General features: G+C 36.0%; 1 pseudogene; it reads left to right on the top strand.

The window, feature by feature from the left end:
* Window positions 1-18494: 18494 nt before the first annotated feature.
* Window positions 18495-18873, top strand: LOC121041063 (protein cornichon homolog 1-like; annotated as a pseudogene).
* The last annotated feature ends 2075 nt before the right edge of the window (window positions 18874-20948 follow it).

Below are 20948 nucleotides of genomic sequence, written 5' to 3'. Positions count from 1 at the left end.
TTAAGACCCACCAAATCAAAAGACATAAGTATCAACAAACTGCCATAAGCATTGTAAAGTAGATGTGATGTATCTGGGATCAGCTTTAAAAGATCTAGAGGCATGGGGTACCTGGACAGCTCAGTCAGTTAAGAGTCTGACTTCAGCTCAGGTCACGATCTCACAGTCTGTGAGTTCGAGCCCCACACTGAGCTCTCTGCTGTCCACACAGAGCCTGCTTCAGATCCTCTGTCCCCCTCTCACTGCCCCCAATCCCCCCTCCCCAATGGCACTCTCTTTCTCTCTCTCTCAAAAATAAGTAAACACTTAAAAATTAAAAAAATAAATAAAATAAAAGGTCTAGAGGAATAAAACTTTACAAGGACTCTCATATTGCCTACCACTCATGGCTATCATACGGTGTTGTGTCCCTGACAGGCATACGTTGATCCAAGAATCAAGGGTTGGTGTTCCTGCTCACATTTACATACAGTTGCCCATTCCTAATTTGCGGAATTTATGCTTTCCATTCCTGCTTAGGTATTTTTGGGTCAAGAAGTTCTGTTTCCAGAGGAAAGAATTCTTTCAACATGCAACCTAGTTAAGATTGGTACTAAATTTAAAGTTCTCTGTAACACTGGTAACTCTGGGTTCTTTGTGCCAGTACATCAGCAGGCAAACTTATGATACTGCCAGAGATAACTGATTCCATTTTATCAGGCAGTAGGGATGCATTTACTTAATAAATGTGCTCCATTGATATCATGGGGCATCTCTTGATACTCACTTGTCCAGCATATTTTCAGTCACCATGAACTGAGAAGAATATCGTGATCACCTAGTCTGGTAGATGTGGTGGCCCAAAGGAGAAGGGGGATTTATTTATTTATTTTTAATTTTTATTTTAGAGAGGAAGAGAGAGAGTATGTGAGTGGGAGAGAGGGGCAGAGGGAGACAGAATCTCAAGCAGGCTCCATGCTCAGCACAGAGCCAAACACAGGGCTAATCCAGTCAATCACGGATCATAATGGGATCATGACGTGAGCCTAAAAGTAGCTGGATGCTCAACCAACTGAGCCACCCAGGCCCTTTGAGAAGGGGAATTTATAATAGAGGGTGGAAGAACTGGATAAAAATCAGTAACTAGTCTTGGGGCTGTGGATGACAATAAAATGGGTAATTAATTCATACATTTAACATTTAGATACCCAATCTCATTTATTGGGAGTTGAAAAGAAATTTAAAATATGGAGGTATGTTCACATGCAGCAGAAATGGATGGTGTATTTCAAATACCTTTTGTCATTTCTCACCTGAGTTTATATAGATATGTTACATGGTTCTTATCCAGATTATTGCTTCCGCTGTGATTTACTTGTCACAGTGTAAAACTGAGTCTCTTCAGGTAATTATTCATAACGATCATTTGTTTGTTTAGTTACTAAGGTAAACACGACAGCTGCATATGTTGAAATTATAAAGTAAAATTCTGGATTTTATTTATTCACTATCATTCTGCACCACTAAACTCTAGTAATTATAATTTTCAGTTTTTAAATATAATGAGAATATGTTTTGTGGAAATTATAATTTAACAGAAAAAATACTGAGAACCTCATTGCTACAGTAAGCGTCTAAAAAAATAAAGTAAGGGCCTAGTTACATAAACAGTAATAACTAGAACAAATTTATTATTTTTTCTTTCCTGGGTGAGACATGGACATTTGAGCACTTCCTTTTCTTGATATGAACATAATTTAATGTGCATTTATAGTTTAAATGTCATTTCTTCATGTAATGAATTTCTATTGTTTAAAATTTCAAAGGGAGTTTATAGAGAGAATATAATGAAAATAGTGGCAATCATTCCAATTCAGAAGTATGCTGGCTTCAATTATCTACATTTTCAGAATAAATATATGGTAAAGGGACTCCGTTCCCTAATTTTATGTGAAACACAATGGTAAATTCTCTCAGAAAATTTAGGGAACAATGAGGTAGAATGCCACGATGCTATTTATTTCAAGAGTGCCCGTCTTCCCTATCCATAACCCAGAACTACATCCCCTAGCCTCCCTTTGTTGACTGGATTCCTATTGGATTTAGGTGATTAAAGCTACAAATAGCAGTAATATTTTAAAATAAATGTTTGGTTCCTAGAATAAATCTGCTGTGATCAGAGAGTAAATATTGGGTTACTTCAGTCCCTCAAATTTGTTGAGACTTGATTTGCTGTCAACCTACTGTCAATTAAGACACATGGTCCATGTTCCACAGGCATTTGAAAAGGAAGTTTGTTCAGTATTTGTTAATGGGAAGTTTTACTAATATAACCATGGGTCAGAAGAAACAAGATGGAATTTTCCAGCCATTGATGTAAAGCGTTATAACCCTCCGAAGGGCTATTAGGAGCAGTATTTTGAGTTTTTGTCTGTATTTCTATGTGCACATTAACAAGTTGGAAAATATGCAGGAAAGGAGGTATGAAAAGCTCTACAAAACTCTGTACTTTCTCTTCTATACATATATCATGACATTTAAGTGTCTGTTTCACTTATATGATTTATATTGTCTTTTATATTTGTGAATAATATAATTATATAGCTCTTTTGAGGATTTCACAAATACCATTGGCTTAAACAGAATGACACAGTATTATACATGTGTATACATTTTTACTTTCTAAAAAACATATACTTCGGAAATTATAAATTCCAAAATACCTGCATTACCATCTTTTTATTTTTTTGTTCTTTATTTTTGACAGAGGGGTTGAGAGAGAGAGAGAGAGAAAGAGAGGAAGATGGGGAGGGGCAGAGAGAGAGGGATACAGAAGATCTGAAGCAGGCTCTACACTGAAAGCAGAGAGCTTGATGTGGGGCTCAAACTCACAAACCGTGAGATCCTGACCTGACCTGAAGTCAGACGTTTACCCGACTGAGCCACCCAGGTGCCTTTACATTACCATTTTTAAAATTCATATCTACCCAGTCATTTCAACTAAAAATGAATGCTGTATCATATTTTTAAATATTTTTAAAAAAATGTTTATTTTGAGGGAAAGAGAGACAAGAGGGTGAGAGGGGAGGGGCAGAGAGAGAGGGAGACACAGAATCCGAAGCAGGTTCTGGGCTCGGAGCTGTCAGCACAAAGCCCAATTCGGGGCTCAAACTCACAGACTGTGAGATCATGACCTGAGCTGAAACCAGACGCTTAACTGTATGTTCCACCCAGGTGCCTCTCATATTTTTATATTTTTCTTTGATTTAAACGTGATTGCTGAGACTCACTGTTTAAAGGAATAACTTTAAACATGAGTTATTTCTGTCAGTGCTAAATTATGAAAAGCTGAGATTATCTTAAAATTGAAATCTGAACATGAACACCTTCATTTTTTTATATTTTTTAATGTCTATTTTTCAGAGAGAGAGAGAAAGAACGTGAGTGGGGAAGGAGCAGATAGAGAGGCAGACGCAGAATCTGAGGCAGGCTCCAGGCTCTGAGTTTCAGCACGGAGTCTGACTGGGGGTCGAACTTGTTAAGTGGGAGATCATGACTTGAGCGGAAGTCGGAGAATTAACCCACTGAGCCACCCAGGCGCCCCAACACATATACCTTTAAAGTAGATGAAAGCCTTCATGCATGGAGTGTAGTTCTAAAGTCCTTTTAAATTGCTATTAAAAATTTTAAATATTATGAAAGAAAATGAGAAAACAATAGAGATTGCAGTATTCTTTATTAACATGGTGAGGGGCCCTCAGCCAAATAAATCTCTTTTGCTACATAGATCAAAAGTCAGATGCCTGGGTTTGAAATTCAGGTATTTAAAACAGAGTAAATATTAGTTTATGTCAAATTCACAACATTTAATCTAATTTTGTTCTTCTCATAAAGGAAATCCTTAATGATTAGGTATTTCAATTTATTGAGTTAAGAGAATCAACTTAAAAAAAAACAACATAGAAATAAGCTTAGGTACTTTTGTTTTTAATTCATCTATCAAAAATAAGCTTCATTGAAATGAAGGAATCAAATTTATAAAGAAATATGTTCTGGGGGCGCCTGGGTGGCTTAGTTGGTTAAGCATCCAACTTCTGCTCAGTTATGAGTTTGAGCCCCCTGTCAGGCTCTGTGCTGACTGCTCAGAGCCTGGAGCCTGCTTCAAATTCTGTGTCTCCCTCTCTCTGCCCCTCCCCCCCCGCTGGTTCTCTCTCTCTCTCTCTCTCTCTCTGTCTCTTCCTTTCTCTCTCTCTCTCAAAAATTAATAAAAACATTAAAAAGCATTTATGAAGAAATATGTTCTATATGGAAAAACAAGTGTTACAGTGCAAATATTCAGCTTTCTGTTGATAGATTCAGAGTACAGATTTTCTTGTGGCATCATTTTGAGACAAATTATCTAGGATTTACTAGATGCAGTAACAGTTGTTTCAAAGTGTACGCAAAGACATCCATAAAATCTTGAAGTCTGTATTATGACAAGGATTCATGTCTTTAGATGGTCAATAGGATATGAAAATTTATTGATAGCACAAACTTACATGTGCCATTTCAGTTACTTGTTTAGAACATTTAAAAAAAAGATCATTAATGGGGCACCTGAATGGCTCAGTCAGTTAAGCGGTGGACTCTTGATCTTGGCTCAGCTCATGATCTCGCAGTTCTTGAAATCAAGTCCCATGTTGAGCTCCACACCAACAGTGCTCACAGCCTGCTTCAGATTTGGTGTCTCCCTCTCTCTCTGTCCCTCCCCTGCTCGCACTTGCTCTCTCTCAAGTAAATAAACTTAAAAAAAATTTTAAAAACAAACAAATAGTTAAGAGGTAAGAGATAAGGTAGGAAATTAAAAAAGAAGATGTTTTTAAAGGTGTAAAGATCTGAAAGTTCAGGTATAAAGGGAAATATTAAGTCAGTAGTAATTTTGATAGCAACATATGCCCACTATTAATATTTAGAGTCTGGAAGCAAAGCTCCCACTGTGTTTTCTTAACAACAAAGCAGCTGGTTCTGGGGCGGTAGTCATATATTTGTTATGAAAATAAAACACCAAGATATTTGAATGATTTCTCATTAGAGATGCCCAATAAACATCTCACTGCTTTGCCTTGTTGTATTTTGAGTATTACTATTTTATTTTATTTTATTTTTCTCAACGTTTATTTATTTTTGGGACAGAGAGAGACAGAGCATGAACGGGGGAGGGGCAGAGAGAGAGGGAGACACAGAATCGGAAACAGGCTTCAGGCTCCGAGCCATCAGCCCAGAGCCTGACGCGGGGCTCGAACTCCCGGACCGCGAGATAGTGACCTGGCTGAAGTCGGACGCCTAACCGACTGCGCCACCCAGGCGCCCCGAGTATTACTATTTTAAAATCTGATTTTGGATTGTAAAAAAAAAATCTGTGGACATAAAATTATTGGGAGTGTGAGAGAGACAAGCAGACGCGGAACTCTGTCACAGTACATTATGAGCCTGGTCTCTGTCAATAAATACTGCGTGCACCTTTACTTATGCACTGGAACATATGTTTAAATTTGTGAGTGAAAAATTCTATCCATCACACCTATTTTCGACTTTATCTTCTCACAACAATTGGGATGGATGTGACACAATTAGGACATTGTGAAGCCACAGTTGTCGTGATATATACTAAGTCTCTTGAAATATATTCTGGAAAATAATACGGTTGATAGAACTTTAGACCCTGAAAATTCATTTAGTTAGGCTTGCCTTTTTATCTGACTTATGTATGTCACAGTGCATCATTTAGAATGTTTTAGGATTAAAACTTAACACTACAATTCAATGAAGATTTATACTCCTGCTTCCTGAAACTCTAACTTATTGCCTGAGACTAATGCAGTGAATAAAGAACAGAAATCATTCACATTTATGGGAAGCCATCAAAATACAAAGAAAAGACTACTGGCCTGGGAATTCCAAATATATCTCAAGTTTGGCCCTAAAAAATTTTTTTTTTCAGTCCACACAAATGCAAACTTCCTAATCCTCACTTTTTTTCTTTTTTACTTTTTTAATGGGTTAAGGAACATAAGCAATGAATTAATGTCACTTTACCTTCAACAAAATACATGTTATCTCAGGATAATTTTAGTCATGAAATCATATTAATATGAATACACAATTTATTAAATTATTTTCAAAAATTGATTACGGTCATTATGAAAATTATAAGAATTTTCTGTAAGAATTAGGTGTGCACAGTCTTCTTCAGCTTCCCTTTATCTAATGCAGGGAGCCAATTCAACTTTATCTTACGTTCTTAACAAAAGCTAAACAAGTAAAGTAGAGACCATTTAAATGTTATTAAAACCTCACACAATATCCACTTTTATAAACATAATGAGAGCAGAGTTGTATTTTGAAATCATTTTTTCTTTATACTTCTGTGTGTATAGTTAATTGAAAAGCTAAGTAATATGGCTTCTCCAACTGTGTTTATTATTCCTTTACAAAATTGTTTTAGAAATTGTAGTTTATTTGCTTTTCCATAAAAATTTTCAAATAGGCTTGTCCATATCAGTAATAAAGTCCTATGGTATTTTCTTTTAAGATTTATATCTAAGTAGTTCATTTTTGGAGCTATTTTAAATTATATATATATATGTATACATATATATACATATATAATATATATATTATACATATATATATTATATATATAAAATTATATATATATTATACATATATACATATATAATATATATACATATATAATATATATATTATACATATAAATACATATATAATATGTATAATATATATACATATATAATATATATTATACATATATATTATATACATATAAAATTATGTATATATGTATACATATATATACATATATAATATATATACATATAATATATATATTATACATATAATACATATATAATATGTATAATATACATATATAATACATATATAATGTGTATATAATATATATATGTATACATATATATATATATTTGTATCCAGCTGTATGCTGCAAATATACAGTTAGTTTTGTGTATTAGTCTTGAATGATCTTTCATAAAATCATTTCCTTGTTTTAGGAGGTTTTGCTTTGTTTTTCAGAATCCTTAAAAATTTCACAGACACTTATGTCCTCTGAACAGAAAAGTAGTTTTAACTCTGCCTTTCCAACTATAGGTCTTTTATTTCCTTTTTTTGATTTATTGCAGTGATTAGAACCTCCAATAAAGGTTAAATGAAAGTTGTAAGAGAAATTCTTGTCTTATCCTTCACCATAAGAAGAAAGCTTTCAGATTTTTACTATAATTATGAGGTTTCCTGCATGTTTTCTTTAGATTTCCTTAATCAGGTTGAGGAAGTTCTTTTTCATCTATTCCTGGCTTAATGAAGTGTTTTTGTTTTTGTTTTTGTTTTTGTTTTAGCATGAAAGGATATTTATTTAAATATGTGTTCTGCAAGAATTGGTATAACCTCTTTTTTCCTTTCTCTTCACAACTAATAAGGTGATTACATTGACTAATTTTCAGATATTGGACCAGCTTTTCATTTCTGGAATAAATATTACTTGGTTGTAGTGACTTATTCATTTTAATATGCTTGATTTGATTTGCTAATATTTTGTTATGGGTGTTCATGAAGGATATTGTTCTGTAGTTTCCCTTGTATATGCTCTGTAAATGTCTCATTGTGTTATCAGGATCATAACAGCCTTGTTAAATGAGTTGGAAAATGTTCTCTCCTCTTCTATTTCCTTGAAGAGATTGTATAGAATCAATGTTGTTTCTTTCTCAATGGTTTGAAATAATTTGCCAGTGAAACCACTGGGGCCTAGAGATTTTTTATTCCAGAAGATTTCAAACTATACATTCAGCTACATTAAAATAATTGAATGTTATAGAATATTCAACTTATCTATTTTATTAGGGTAAATTTTGGTAACCTGTAGCTTTCAAAAATTGGCCCATATTCTCTAAATTGGTGAATTCCTTTGCAAGAAGTTGTTCATTATATTCTCTTGTTATCTTTTAACATCTGTGGGGTCTGCGCTGATAACCAGTCTTGCACTGTTGTTATTAGTGATTTGCTTGTGTGTGCGTGTGTTTGTGTGTGTGTGTGTCTGTGTGTGTGTGCGTGCCTTTCTCTCTGTTATTCTTTTGGTTCGTTTGTTTGCTTGCTTCATTTCATTTTTGTCTTAGAAACTTAAAAAGATAAACAGAAAGTGTGTGTGATAGGAAAGGGCTTGTTCACACTTCCCCCATCTCTCCTTCCCCAGAGGTAGGTGTCCTGACCAGCTCATCTTCCATCCATTTTCAAATTTACATGTAAATAAAAGGTCAGGTTTGGATTTGTTTCTTTTCATAACTGGAATCACGTAGGTATTATTCTTTGATGTGTTTGTGGGAGATGTTCCTAGCCCGGCACACTCCTTTTATCCATTACGTATTCCACAGAATTGGTGTCATTTGGATTGCTTCATTCTGCTGTTACAAACATGGTCACTTTTGTGAATAAATTTGAGTACAAAGGCTGGAATTTGAGGGGGAGAGTCTGAGTTTGAGTTCCTGTTGATCTAGGTGAAGGTGTGTTGGTTTGGCATCGAAGAGATGGCAGGCAGTATACAATGCCCTGGGCAGGAGAACCACTGGGCTGTGGATTTGGACTGAACAGGCCAGGGGCACTGTGGATAACACGGAAGTGGCTGCTTTCGCTCCTGGTTTAGTGGTCACGAGTTTCTTTAACTTTTGTTCTTGAAGGAAAAGAATTAACTTTTGGTTTCATGGATAATCTGTATTGTTACACGTCTTTGGGGGACCAAATTTAATTGAAGGTTAATATATGGCTTGCATCAATGAGATTAGAAAATTCATAGAAATTATTTAGGACAATGGTTCACATGTTATGAATGAATGCTAGCTTTAACTATTAACATGCATTATTTATTTTATCCTGTAACAAGTCAGAAGTAAGTCACATGAAAAAAATATTACCATCCATATTTTATAAATGATAAATTTTGATTGCAGCGAAGTTAGACAATGTGCTCAAGTTTAATTAACTTAGCTACTGAATGGTGGGAATAGGATTCAGAGGCAAGTAATATAACTCAAAATTCATGCTCTTTCAAATAAAGTAAATCTTTTAAAAAATTTAGAAATAAAGTACGTTTTCATTTCTTGATCTTAAAAGAACTGGAAATGTTCTATTGAGAAAATATAACAGTGTTTTAATGTGTTCAGCTTGGTCTTTGACAATTCTATAAACTAATATGGTTCCACTGAAAACATGATACAGAGATTTTCCATTGCTCCCAGAAGTGTCCTCAAGTCCTTTCTAATCGCTATCTCCTTCTCAAAAGCATTCATTTAATGGCTACTAACATCACATGTTAGTTTTGCCTATTTTTGTACCTAATCTTCATGGAATCAAACAGTACTCTTTTTTGTTGTTGTTGATTGGAATGTGGTGAAATCTGGCTTCTTTTATTCGCAGTAATATTTTCAGGTTCAATCCATATTATGTTTATCAGTAGTCCATCACTTTTAAACCTGCTGAGTTGGGGCGCCTGGGTGGCTCAGTCGGTTAAGCATCCGACTTCGGCTCAGGTCATGGTCTCGCGGTCCGTGGGTTCGAGCCCCGCGTCGGGCTCTGTGCTGACTGCTCGGAGCCTGGAGCCTGTTTCAGATTCTGTGTCTCCTCAGAGCCTGGAGGCTGTTTCGGATTCTGTGTCTCCCTCTTTCTCTGACCCTCCCCTGTTCATGCTCTCTCTCTCTCTCTGTCTCAAAAATAAATAAACGTTAAAAAAAAAAATTTAAAACTGCTGAGTAATATTGTATGGAATGTATATATGACTGTTTATTTATTGTGCTTTTGGTGTACATTTGGGTTGTTTCCAGTTTTTACCTATTTTGATTAGTATGCCAAGGATATTCTTGTATAAGTATTTTTGAGGACAATTGTTTTCAATCTTACTGGTTGTATCTAGGAATAGAACCACTCTATCATATGATAAATGTTTTTTTGATTGCATTTGCAGTGAGTAATCAAGAGATAAAATAATGTCTCTCTTTGGGACAAAAAGCAGGTGTGTCTACCACTTTCTATAAAAGCAGTGGATTCCCTGGGCTTAGAGTTCGTCAGCTGCTATACAAATCTACAACATGTATAGCTTCTATTTGGGTCCCTCTGTCATCCCTTGGGATGTGGGAGACAGGAGAAACCAATGTGTACATGCTGATATTCATGCTATTTGTTGTTCTTTGGTCATACGACCCTTTATCTCTGAACCTAGAATCTCGGTCTTTCTGGCAGCATCTGTGAAACAGTAATTAGCAAAAATCGGCTAAGTTATTTAGTTTGTAAGGAAGAGGAAATCAACTCTGAGCCCTGGACAACATAAAATTTCAGAATCTAAACTTTTAAAAAAGAAATAAATAATGTCGTTATTTCTAAATGTATATAATCTAATATACAATGTAACTATATATATTATTTATATAATGTATAAACATAGATATAATGTATATAATCTAAAGGTGTATAATGTAGTCATTTCTAAAGATGTTTACCTGAACAACCAGAACTCCCTGGATTCTTCCCTTCTGTCTCAGCAATCTAGGAAAACATTGTGATAACTATTTTCTGGATAGGATAGTGGTTCAATGGACCACCTATTGCCGAAATATATACCCTAGAGAGTACTTTGAAGTTGAAAGGAAGTTGATAAGGCATTGGGTATCTCTACTGCATACTTTGGCATGAAATATTTCTTATCTGTTTTAGTGGCTTCGGTTTCTTTTTCCAAAGAGGCACATAAGCCACTAATATGTAAGCAAATCCACTGACTTTATTAATATGGCTGTAATTACAGCCTCATGTAGGTTTTATTCATGCTCAGTAAGTCTAGTTTATTTTGTGATGGTAAGTTTAGCTAATCATAATCCTGAAACACAGACTATGGTTGCAGGTGGAAATCTTAAGTGGTGCTTAAATTATTTCTATGAATTTTAAGTATGATTTGACAGAAAAATAAAAGGACAAAGTTTTTCCTCTGCTTCTTAAAATATGGTATGACCAGTAGCATTCTGAATGCAGACAGAATTTAGTTAAAAATATAAACCATAGGGGCGCCTGGATGGCTCAGTCGGTCGGGCGTCCGACTTCAGTTCAGGTCATGATCTCACAGTCCATGAGTTCGAGCCCCACGTCGGGCTCTGTGCTGACAGCTCAGAGCCTGGAGCCTGCTTCAGATTCTGTGTCTCCCTCTTTCTCGGCCCCTCCCCTGCTCATGCTCTGTCTCCCTCTGTCTCAAAAATAAATAAAACAATTGAAAAAATTAAAAATATAAAACTGTAAACCATAAAACTATTACAGAAAAGAGAGTTAATGGAGAGGATTCTATAAAAAGCATTGCATTAAATGATAGAAGGCAGCCATTTTTTATTGTGAAAATTAAATATTTAATATATTAATTAAGATAATTCTTAAAACATGCTACTAAAATATTTTATAACATATTGATTAAATATTATGTCTAAATTATTGAGGATGGATTTTAACCCTGAATGAAATTGCTTTGGTCAGAGAAATATTATTATTTTGAATATAGAATAAAATAGCAGTTTTTCCTTTAATTCCAAAAAAGTTGACCCCTTTTAAAAAGTCTTCTTTTATATTATTTTTCAGCTTCGTAGAAGTTTACCAAATGGAGTTCATTTTGTTAAAGACCAGCAGTAAACTTTAATTTATGTTTGAGTAGGCTGCTTTATCTGCTAATTTACAGATATGATGGTATGAATGTCCACTATAGTCAGGGATTTATCATACAGAAGGAACTCCAAAAGAATAAGAGCTATACTACTAAAGATCACCTTCTATCTGGATAAAGGCTGGTTCTTATACATGATCCTTTGAAACAAAATAAAGGATAATAGCATTTACTTTTCTCATGGATAGTTTCTCCACTATGTTTTATATACTTAGTTCACAGTGATTTTGAAGTCCTAAGTATTCCAGAAAGAAATCCTTGTAGAGATTTTTCTGTAAATAAAGGTTCTTTGTGACTTGAAACTGTCTCATAAAACAAAATTTGTAAGCATACTATCTGTCCCATGAGCTTTTTTCAGTTTATATACCAAATGTGAGTATCGTTTTTATCTATATGCATAGCTTGCAATAATTTTTTTTTTCAACGTTTTATTTTTGGGACAGAGAGAGACAGAGCATGAACAGGGGAGGGGCAGAGAGAGAGGGAGACACAGAATCGGAAACAGGCTCCAGGCTCCGAGCCATCAGCCCAGAGCCTGACGCGGGGCTCGAACTCACGGACCGCGAGATCGTGACCTGGCTGAAGTCGGAAGCTTAACCGACTGCGCCACCCAGGCGCCCCTAATTTTTTTTTTTTTAAAGATTTTTAAAAATCAAGTCTGCCTCTGGATCATGTATCATACTTCATATCTATCAGCCAAAGATACAGGCATACGATTGACAATATTTGTCTCGCTAATTTACTTAGTGGGCTTTCCATAGTACCCGCCTGGGTTAGAAACCTATGGGAAAACAATTGAAATGGTCAGTTGCTCGAATGTGCTATCAGTGTCAATAAATCATAGCTAGTAATATTATTTCAATCTGTGTTAATTTCAGAAGCCATGAATTAACTGACTTTTGGTGGTAGAATATAGAAGTTTTAAGATTAGTTACCAACACATGGGAGTTATGGGTACTATGCAAACAATACTCAATAGAAATGTCTGGGTTTCAAGATTCAGAAATCTTAGAATTTATATTAGTGAAGTATATAGCTTCAAGCAAACTTTCAGCCAACAACAGCACTAGCAGGAATTTTATAGCAGAAGGAATAACAGGACCAATTCAGATTTATATTGTTGACTCACAGTTAAACTCAGTCTTTTCAAAGAAATTTTAAAATTGTGGCCATCATAATATAGTTACTTAATAAATATGGTTAGGGGCGTCTGGGTGGCTCTGTCAGTTGAGCGTCGGACTTTGGCTCAGGTGATGATCTCGCGGTCTGTGAGTTCGAGCCCCGCGTCCGGCTCGGTGCCAACAACACAGAGCCTGGAGCCTGTTGCAGATTCTGTACCTCCCTCTCTCTCTGACCCTCCCCAGTTCATGCTCTGTCTCTCTCTGTCTCAAAAATAAATAAATTTTAAGAGAAAAAAATAAATATGTTTAATCATAAGTAAAACATTACATTAGGAAAACCACATTATTACCTACCATTGCCCCACCATTACCACCTTCATGGCCCATTGATTTGGAACAAACTCTGATTTCTCAAACAGCTCTGGTGAAATCAGGGCATTGAAGAAATCCTACTCTTATCAGAAGTCAAGGAAAACAGGAAAGTAGCATCCTCTTTCATTGGTTTTCCTACCTTTTCATGCAAGGGTTCATAAATTATAATCTAAAGAATGTCTCTTCTAATGTTGTCTTCAAGGGGCAATGAGTGAAACTTTCACCCAAGAATTATTTGGTGAGGGAGAAATAACTATGGGTTTTTATTTAATAGTTTTATATAGTTTTCCAACAAGAATTATCACAGTCTCATGAACTCACCTATAAGGGAATAAAAAGGCAAGCTCAGGGAGGAGGAATAACTATTTACCAAGTAAAAGTGTAAAATTCTGGCATGCAGAAAATATCTTGAACAATAAATTTATAAGAAAAAGTAGGCAGAACCATATAAAAATGGACGAGAGCCTTGTTTAACCATTTCAAAGACGAAGACACCTGAATGTGGAATATGTATCTATCTATCTATCTATATCATCTGCAAGCTCATTAGTCAGGGAAAATGAATCAAAACTATAGTGGGATTCTAATACACACTCACCAGAGTGGCAAGAGTTAGCAAGACTAACAATACCAAATGTTAGTAAGGATGAAGAATTTTTTTTACATCGCTGGTGGTACGATAAATTTTGACAAACTGTGATAGTACCAACTAAATTGAATATATTCATAACCTATAATACAGTAATTCCAATGACAAGGGTATAATTAATAGAAATACCTACAAATGTGCACTGAAAGACATCTTTACAAGATGCTAATATTAGCATTATTTATAGTAGCCCCAAACTGTAAACAATCTGATTGTTAGTTAAAGGTAGAATGGTAAGTAGTTTTTGGCATATTCCTTACAATGGAATACCATTTGACAATGAAACAAATACACTAATAAAGCACACAGCAACATGAAAGAATCTTCAACATAATATTCCGTGAAAGACGCCAAACACATAAGATTATGTACTTGATTATTTTCATTTAGATAAAGATTATTTTCATTCAGATAAAGTTTAAAACCTAGCAAAGTTAATCTATGGGCTGTTAAACATGAACATAGCAGTGATCTTTTAGGAAGAGGGTGAGGGTGTGATTAGAAGCTGTTACCAATTTGTCAAATTAACACTTGTTAAGGGGAGCACAGGGTGCCAGATGGTGACTTCAGACCACAAGAGAAATTGAAATAGAGAAGCTTATTTTTCACAGGCTCTGGAGGAATTTAAGGGGCCACAAAGAAGGGTTAAAGCAGAGTTGGGAACCGGGGACACATGCCTTTTTTAGGGTCCATGAATGGAGTTCTTTGGGGTTCCCGAGACAAGGCCAGATGGGTCAATCAGTTCAACTCATAAAAGTGGGTTTGGTAAGCCCTATAGAGGTTCCTCTAATGGGCACAGAAAGGGAAGGCATTGGGAGGCAGATGCCACTGCTCATAACAAGGCTGTTGGGGTTATACGAGGAGCTTATGTTCACCTGTGACTCTGCAGGCTGCTATCTAGGGCATGCACTTGCATGAGGGGCTAGGGTCAGTTCAAGGTCCCCACAGGCTGCAGGGCCCCCCGAAATAGATGCAGAACTATGCTGCCATACCATGAAATAGCTTACCTACACTCTTCACGGAGGGATAATAGGACAGACTTCTGGGGCTTTGGTAATGAGTGCTGTTCTTGATTGGGAGGAATGATATTACGTGACTATGTTCATTTGGACAAAACTTATCCAACCATACACTTTTGCTTTGTACACCTTTCTGTACATATGTTCCATTTTGATTTTGTTAAAAAGTCACGTGAATTTATGAAGTATCGTAAGCTCATAGGTTTTTCAACGTACAAAAAACACAATGCATTTTAAGTGGACCTAATTAGGAGGTTGTTACAAACTGGATACTTTTCCCGGCTTTTATTTTTCATCAGTGAATGACTCATTCCTATTTTAACTAAAGCCTCCTTAACCTTGGTTTACTGAATAATTTAAATGAGTAAACGTGCTGAGGTTAGAGGCAGAATCTTTTTTTTTTCCTATAGAAAAGGAATTGATAAGTTTTCTGAATATTTCTAATGATCTACAAGAAAGCATAACTTCAAAAAACCTATGAGACTTGATGCAAGTGGGGTTTTCTAAGTCTTTTTTTTTTTTTTTTTTTTTTTTGCCTTCTTAAAAGTAGCCTCAGTCTTTGAAATAAGAATGAAGCTTTGTTTGGATCTGTCAGCAAGACACAAAGATGAACAATGTCTGGAACACCATTGTCCAGTCGATTTGAAATGAATCCCTTCAAGTTTGCTTGGTGTATCGTCCAGTGAGCTGGGTCATTGCAACACCTCTTTTAAGCAGGATAAAGTGAAGAGTTGTATGAATAACTCCTAAACTCTTTCTAGCTCTGCCTCTATGTCAGATGAACCAGAATGAACATTCAGCTGGATGCCATGTCCTTAAGACCAGAAAGGCAGAAGTCTCAATCTAGAGAGAGAAATGGACATTTTTTTTTTTTTTTTTTTTTTTTTTTTTTTGCTAGGGAGGTGGAGGAATTGATCCCAGTACAGAAATGGTGAAGAAAGGTCACCCTTCCTCCTCGTCTGGGTTTCAATGAGAGGAGCCTTATGTGACAATTTTGTTATCAAGAGGAGACTTAAATAAAAACAGTTGGAAATATTTTGAATATTTGAATATTAGGAATTCAAATTAAAAATTCAAATATTTGAGTGTTTGAATATTAAAAAAAAGTACCTCAAATTTTGCCTCTAGGTTGATGTGGACTGATGAATGATTTGCTGGAATTGACTATGGTCGAAAGATGACCAAATAATTATGTGAGGAGGAGAGCATTTGATCAAACTCAGCTATACTTTTTCCATTTTGCCAACAGCTTTATTAAATCGAGTAAATTCAGTCCCAAACAGAGAAGGTCACATATGCTTGGATCATATAACCTACTTTAGAGTCCCCATGGTATTTTTCACGAAGTTCTAATTCTTTGAAATATTATTGTGATCTCCCTGTCTCTCTCACACATACATCCAGACACAGTTTTACACATACTCTCACACACAATTTTACAAACACATACTTATGTTTTAATGCATTTGCATCTAATTTTCTTAATGGAGTAGGCCCAGGGCAGGCCTGCTCTACTCTTTCCTTTGAAACAGTATATATTACTGATTGTACATATCCATATACTGATGGCAGTTACATTAAGCCCTATATAGCTACAATGTGATTAAACAGGTGTTGTGTTCACTCATCAGTACATATTGTGAGTAGCATAGTTTGTGCCATTGAAGAAGTAACTTGTAACTCCTTTTAGACTCAAGTAATGTCAGTTGCTAAAGGCAATTTTAGAAACCATAGAAAGTAGTTAAACTGGAGTTTTGGGTGATATGTAAGGGTATAATAAAATCTGTAAGGCCCTGATGATTTAACTTAACATACAAAGGCAGTAGCCCTGCAAAGCCACTCACCTGGCTTGACGAATAAACTTCAGAGAGTATCTTCAGGGCCTGGGAACTCCTGCTATGCTTTGCTGGACATATATAAATTTATGCTTTTTTTCATAGTAAATTCTGCTGTAAAATTTATAAGTCGGAAATTCCTTTCTCAGGCTTCCAATTCAGTCCCTTGCCTACTTTATGTGATAAAATAAATTGAAAAATCCTGGGCTAAGCAAAGTCTAGCAAGCCTCTTTACTGCAGCACTTCTTAGAGCCGTCAATATACTAACAGGCATTATGAACTTCCAGGCAGAGTATATAGCATATAGCATTAGCTGAACTCACTTGACCACATAACTCTTCTGCAATGGGCTTCTTCCAACACTAGTGTGTGGTTGAACACATTTGGAAATTCAAGAGTCTATACAGTAATTAATTCAACAAAGATGTATTATACCCTACTATATATCAGGAGCTACTTGAGGTATTAGGGATACAGAAATGAGCAAGCTTTAAGGTAACTACTGGCTTGGAGATCACATTCTATGAGATGGGAGACAGAATAAAGAACTAAACAATAAATAATGATGGTAATGTTAGAAATCTATGGGACAGATGCTATTTGCTGTGCCAAGAATAAGAAAGGTCTTTTGGTCTGACACAGGGATCTCACAGCTTCTGCCAGCATCCGGGAAAGTGTAGCAGGTTAACATGTTTACTTGCTGGTGGAGTAAATCTCGGATCCTTTATAGTTCTTTACACTCTTCCACTGCTCCCTGGAGTGGACTGCTGTTGTTTGATAGTAGGGGCTAAGCCATTCCAATGGTAGAGGAGGGGGTTCTTGGGTCAAAACCTAGCCGTAGCATCCCTCCCCTCAACCCACCCCTTCCCCGCTTTGGAAGACAAACTCTACATTGTATTTCTGGTCGGTTTTAGTCAGGAGAATTTCCTATCTCCCTCCTTCCCTAGCGGCAGTAGGTCACTGCTTGTTATTCCTGTTTTATCCTTGTTGGCCCTTCAGCCAGTGGAGTGAGATATATATATATATATAGATAGATAGATAGATAGATATATCCTAACATAGAGGCAGCTTTGCTTCTACTCTTCTATGGAAAAAGTAGCTCTTTAACTAAGGCCTGAGGACAAGAGAGTTTGTGGCTTTCTTCCCAGGGTTAAGATTTTTGCATTTGAAAGAAGGTTCCTGGCAAGTGGGGAGGTTTTCTTTTCTGGAAACCCAGCAGCAATCACATCAGCAACACTAAACGGGCTCCCTCCCTTCCCTTACTCTACCCTTAATCTTTCTAGTGTGCACTAATAAATGCTCAGGGAAAAGAGCTTGCAAGGTAGTGTAAACTTCTCTTAGATCTAGGTATCCTAGCTATTGAAAATTTTCTGTTTAGCGCAAAATTTATTAATTTTATTAGCTGATTTCTTTCATGTACAACGTAATCATCTCTTCCTCCCATGTTCTGCAGAAGGTTCAAGTGTCCATTTTTCATTTGGGAACCCCCTTTTCTTGGTTGCCTAGCAATCTCTTCTTCCTGAAGTATTCATTAAAAGAGTGTGATTTTTGTACATGATCCAGAGTCATTTCATTTTTCACACCTAAACTCGTTGCATACTTGGGTTGGTGCGCAGGCATGTTGGCAGGGAAGGATCAGAGGTGGTTTGGCAGTCATGGCTGTGGCCTGGGAGAAGTGAATAATTTAACCAGAAGGCTGGGCACTGTCCTTCTGTGCTGCCGCCAGCATTGCTCACTGCTCCTTCTCCAGGGCCATGCTACATGCTGGTGACACTGCTCACCACTGCTCTCATTTGCCAGCTTGCACATTACAGTATTTGATGAGTTGAAGACTCATTATGAGAACAGCTTAGACCAATGTAATACCCTAAATGCTCTTGTTTTTCCAGAATACCTCATCCTTGCTTTCTTCTGTGTCAGCAGAATGGCTTATACTGGATCTTACCCCCTTCCGTATATTGTATTTGGAGGTATATGAATTGGCCAATCATGAGTAGACCAGGACTCTATGGTCCCAGAACCATCATGAATGCAGATATTCTAGCATAGTGTCCCAAAGAAGGATGGTGAGAATTACCTTTTTATCTTCTACCCTTTTCACTACCTCAGCAGAATGATTCATGTTTTGGTGAACTCATAGAACAACACACAGAAGAACTGGCTCAACCAGTGGCTTGCAAAAAGCGTGTAAAGGAAGGGATTCTATCCAACAAGATCCTGTTTCCAAAAGCAGCCTTGGAGATTTGATCAGAGTTACCTTAAAGAATGATTCAGGTGTAAATGTTCCCACATTTTTGCTTATGGAAAGACTACTTCCCTATGTTATACTGGGATAAAGAATTTAAATGGAATTATTTATAAAGTAATAAGAAAATAATTACCTCTGGGGTTGACAGGTTTGAGCTTGCACTCCTTAGGGAACAATCATAATCCTCTGAATGATTGCATTCATTATTGGCTATCCTTAGTCCATTGGAAGTTTTTGTTTATAAGAACTTGTCAGGATCATTTTGATTTTATTGAAATGCCATCTAATTGTAAGTTAGCGGTAGACATGGGGTGATTCAAATACTGAAAATATGTAACTGACCTGTGGGAAACTTCATGGTTTTCCTCATCTATCATGTAGATGATTATATATGGATAACATTTACAAAAGTAAGAAAAGTGTGATTTTTTTCTATCTGATTTGAATATTATTCCTGTGTATGGCAGGAATGAGATTTCCCATATTTCTATCAGAGTTAATACTTGCTTTAATCCTTAAGCATAAGTGAATGTGACATAAAAATATGTGATGAACTACTTAATAATGCATCTAAAGCCATTTTATTTAAAAAAAAAATTTTTTTTTCAATGTTTATTTATTTTTGGGACAGAGAGAGACAGAGCATGAACGGGGGAGGGGCAGAGAGAGAGGGAGACACAGAATCGGAAACAGGCTCCAGGCTCTGAGCCATCAGCCCAGAGCCCTAGGCGGGGCTCGAACTCACGGACCGCGAGATCGTGACCTGGCTGAAGTCGGACGCTCAACCGACTGCGCCACCCAGGCGCCCCTAAAGCCATTTTAAATGTGTTCATATATGCAAGACATTACCTACTAAGAAATTATTATACTCAGCGTTCTAATCTGATGGTAATGATATTCTCAAGAATTCACAGGTACTTTAGATTTTTAAAACTGAATGAGAGAACATTGCATAAGCATCCTGCTGTTCCTTTAGTGCAATACAATAAAAGTATGAAATTAAAAAAAAAATGAGAGCAACATTGTTTTGCAGTGTTCTACACAACATATAGTGTTTTAAATTCTGAGTGAATACATTTTATAATATTCATAAAGTAGGTACCTGTCTACAGAAACTTACATCTTTGTGACCAGAAATAGTGGCTTGACATTCCAATTTATACCTCACTTCCCAAGGTATATACATATCAGTTCCAACAAAATTAAAGCTATTTCCAAACATTTTAATGTAGAACTTAATTTTAAAAATATTTTAAGTGTTTAGTGACGTAATACCTCTTTCAAGATAAGTATCTATCCGAGAAATAACAAGTGTTACTAAGGATGTGGAGAAAAAAGAATCTTTGTGCACTATTGGTGAGAATGCAAATCACTGCAACCACTGTGGAAAATAGTATAGGTTCCTTAAAAATAGATATGCCATATGATCCAGCAACTCCACTGCTGGGTATTTACCCAAAGAAAACAAAAACTAATTTGAAAAGATATATAAATCCATATGTTTAATGCAGCATTATTTTATAATAGCTAAAATATAAAAGCAACCTAAATGTTGCTAAATTCAGCAGATGAATGGGCAAAGAAAATGTATACACACACACACACACACACACACACCCACATGCCCACACACAATGAAATATTACTCAGTCATAAAAAGAATGAAATATTGTCATTTGTGGCAACATGGATGGACTTGGGGGTATCATGCTAAGTGAAATAAGTCAAAGAAATATCCCTTAAATGTAGAATCTAAAAAACAAAACAAATGAGCAAACCAAAAAACAGACAAAAAACTGGATACAATCTTATAAAAACACAGAACAAACTGGTGGTTGCCAAAGGAGAGGGGGGTGGAGAGTAGGTGAAAGAGGTGAAGGGGATTAAGAGATACAAACTTCCAGTTATAAAACAAAGTCACTGATGAGAAGTACAGCGTAAAAAATATAGTCAATAATAATGTAATA

This window comes from Herpailurus yagouaroundi, unplaced genomic scaffold, assembly GCF_014898765.1.
Source record: "Herpailurus yagouaroundi ecotype Mexico unplaced genomic scaffold, PumYag 182, whole genome shotgun sequence".
Classification (NCBI taxonomy): Eukaryota; Metazoa; Chordata; class Mammalia; order Carnivora; family Felidae; genus Herpailurus; species Herpailurus yagouaroundi.
This window is presented reverse-complemented; position numbering and strand designations above follow the sequence as displayed.